The sequence below is a fragment of the Macadamia integrifolia genome, unplaced genomic scaffold, assembly GCF_013358625.1.
Source record: "Macadamia integrifolia cultivar HAES 741 unplaced genomic scaffold, SCU_Mint_v3 scaffold2458, whole genome shotgun sequence".
Taxonomy (NCBI): domain Eukaryota; kingdom Viridiplantae; phylum Streptophyta; class Magnoliopsida; order Proteales; family Proteaceae; genus Macadamia; species Macadamia integrifolia.
The window spans coordinates 23,913-27,328 of record NW_024868730.1 but is presented as its reverse complement, the minus strand read 5'-3'; positions in this window follow the sequence as shown (position 1 = coordinate 27,328).

Genomic DNA, 3,416 nt, shown 5'->3' with positions numbered 1-3,416 from the left:
AAATTTGGGTGTATATTCACTACAAACACCCATGAGACACAACTCGTCCACTAGGGTAACTTAGGGGTTTAAAGGCTTGTTGCACATGCTAAGTGAAACCGTGATTCCTACGAAAGTGAGTTAGTTTTTTTTTTTTTTGTTCTTTTTCTTTTTATTTTGCTCGAGGACTAGCAAAGTCTAAGTGTGGGGGAATTCTGATGAGCACATTTATGTGTGAAATCTAGGGTAGTAAATCATGCATTTTACATATTTAGAATGGAGCTACCTTGGGTTTTACTCTCTTTTTGCGGGTTTTATACTTTCAATTCCTTAAGGACTATCGGGCGCTATATCTCCAATTTTACACGTAAAGATGTCCCATTTATTTTCATGGTTGCGAAGAGGATGGAATTCTAAACAAGTTGGACGTATTCAATTAAAAGTACACATTCGGTTGGTTAACCGTACAAGTGATTATTCTTTTCGGGCAAGAAAAAGAATAACGGATCATAAATGAACCGAGATGCAGAACCAGCCCGTCTGCAGTTGTCCCAAGGGTATAAGGAATATTCCAAATGCCAACAAGGCTCAATGGACCACACCCTTAAGTGATTGAAGATTCATTTTTTTCTTCATTTATTATTATTATTATTTTTTAAATTGCATGGGTTGTTTATTTTCAGTTATTTATTTATTTAATTGTAATTGCGTGGCTTGTGTCTTTAAATTCTTAGATGACGAATGGTTAGGACGGTAATTAGAATTAGATCACAACCATTAATCGGTTCACTTTCGTATTATTAAAAGAAATAAAAAATAAAGTGACTGCTCTCCTTGTGTTCGACCCGTAGCTACACTGATCCTTACGCTTGTGGTTACATTTAAAATCTCAAACAAGTTTTTGGCACTGTTGTCGGGGAGACAGTTTCATGTTTTTTTTTGCTTTCTTTTGGTAAATCGGAGTGCTTTGTTTGCTTTGCTTTGTTTTTTTATTTTCTTTTATTGAATTCCTGAGAAGAACAACTTGCAATAATAGTTGTATCGGTGGAGGTCGCCATGCCTCACAGTATGATAAAGACAGGTTTCGCCCTGTAGCAGTACCTTAAGAGACAACTCATCAGAATGTGGGTCATGAGGATCCACCCATGGCTACACTTCCTGATCCTCGACCAATACTTACCCTTGGTGATGTTAAGAACTTGATTCAACAATCGAATCAGAATCTCCATCAGTAGATTCTCCAGCAACAGCAGGCATTTATGACTGCTATGCAATAGCAATGGTATGCTGCACTACCAGGTCATCCTCCTTGGGTAGATATTCCACAAGGTCCAACTGGAAGGCCTGGTATTGGGGCACAGGTGAGAGGTACACCACCTGGCATCAACCCTCAGAACCAAGTTGGAGGTACACCACCCATACTACCTTAGGGTACACCTCCATATATGATGCCACCTCCTTTCCCGTACCATTGTATGCACCGTATTTTCAGCTGGTGGGTTATACCACAAGAGTGGTGGAGTCATTTAAAAGGAACCTACCACCTACATTCACTAAGGTGGGTAGTGACCCCTTGGAGCCGGATCGATGGATTCAATAGATTGAGAAGATATTCGAAGTGATTGAGTGCACTGATACTTAAAGGATTATTTGTGTGGGGTTGCAGTTTAAGAATGAGGCCAACTCTTGGTAGCAATCCTCAAAAGCCATATTGTTTGCTACACACCTGGAACCCACATGGGAATAATTCAAGGGACTGTTCTTAGCAAACTACTATCCTCGTAGTTTTAGAGACCACAAGGAAGGGGAGTTCTTGGCCTTGACTCAAGGAAGCAAGTCTGTCCTTGAGTACCAGCAATAGTTTGAAGCCCTATTCTACTTTGCACCCCTCATATAAAGTCAGCTGAAGAGAAGGGCAAGAAATTTCTAAAAGGATTGAAGGTATCCATTGGCACGATACTTGAGGCATTAGATCTCACCGACTATGCTATGATTGTACAGAAGGCCAAAACCATGGAAGATAAGATGAAAGGTGAATCATCCCTTACACTTGGAGTATGGAAGAGAGCGAACCCTTATGTGGATTTGGGTGGCCTGAGTAAGATTTTCATGGATCATATGGATTTGGTCCTTCCTATAGGCAGCCCTATAGGCCATCAGGTTATCCTCCTCGACCCACTAGTGGACCGAGTACTACATCTTTTTGCCCGAATACCAGTATGGCACCCACAGCTACTAGGCCACCTCACCCTCCATTTGCTATAGGTCAGACTCAAAGAGCTTCTGCTCTGGTTCAAGCTTTGTAGAACAACTATTTTAATTGCTATTCATATGGGCATTTTGCTAAGGATTGCCGAGCATGACCAGTCTTTTTCAGCCAATCAGCCTTCTGGGTACAGACCTGCTTTGACTCAAGGGAGTCAACCACAAGGAAGGATGTATGCTTTGTCAGCTGAGGAAGCTAAAGCTAGTACATAAGTGGTAGCAGGTAGGATTAAATTTGAGTATTGCTTTTTTGGTAAATATTGATGACATGCTATACTTATGTGCATTGCTGTATTAGGTGTCCTACCTGTATCAGGTATACCGGCATATGTCTTGTTTGATTTAGGGGCTTCACATTCATTTACATTAAAGAGATTTACTGAGAAATTTGACAAAGAACCTATGATATTAGAGCATAAGATGATAGTTAGTACACCTACAGGAAAAAATTCATAACTGAAGGAAGTATATGGGCCATGCACCATTGGGATCAGTGGAAAGCAGTTAGATGCCCAACTCATCAAGTTCAACATGCAAAACTTTGATGTTATACTAGGCATGGATTGGTTATCAGCACATCGAGCAAGTGTGATGTGTGTTGAGAAACAAATCAAGGCGATCGATAATGAAGAGAAGGAACTGATATACCAAGTGGATGTGATAAAGCGGGCTAAAAAGATCCTCATCTCCGCTCTACAAGCAGTGAAATTATTGGAAAATGGGTGTCAGGGGTCACACCTCTAGAGGAAGTAGAGGTGGTTAAAGAATTCTCAGATGTCTTTCCAGATGATCTGACTCAACTACCACCTGACAGGGAGTTGGAATTTGCTATAGATTTGATTCCTAGAGTTGCCTCGATGTCAAAGGCTCCGTAGAGAATGGCACCAGTAGAATTGAAAGAATTGCAAGTATGGTTGCAAGATCTGCTGAAGAATGGATTCATACACCCAAATGTATCACCTTGGGGTGCTCCAGTGTTGTTTGTTAAGAAGAAAGATGGAAGCTTGCGTATGTTCATTGATTACCGGGAGTTGAACAAGGTAACCATCAAGAACCTGTATCCATTGCCATGAATTGATGATTTGCTTGATAAACTACAAGATGCTAGAGTATTTTCAAAGATTGACCTTAGATCTAGGTATTATCAACTCAGGATAAAGAATAGTGATATA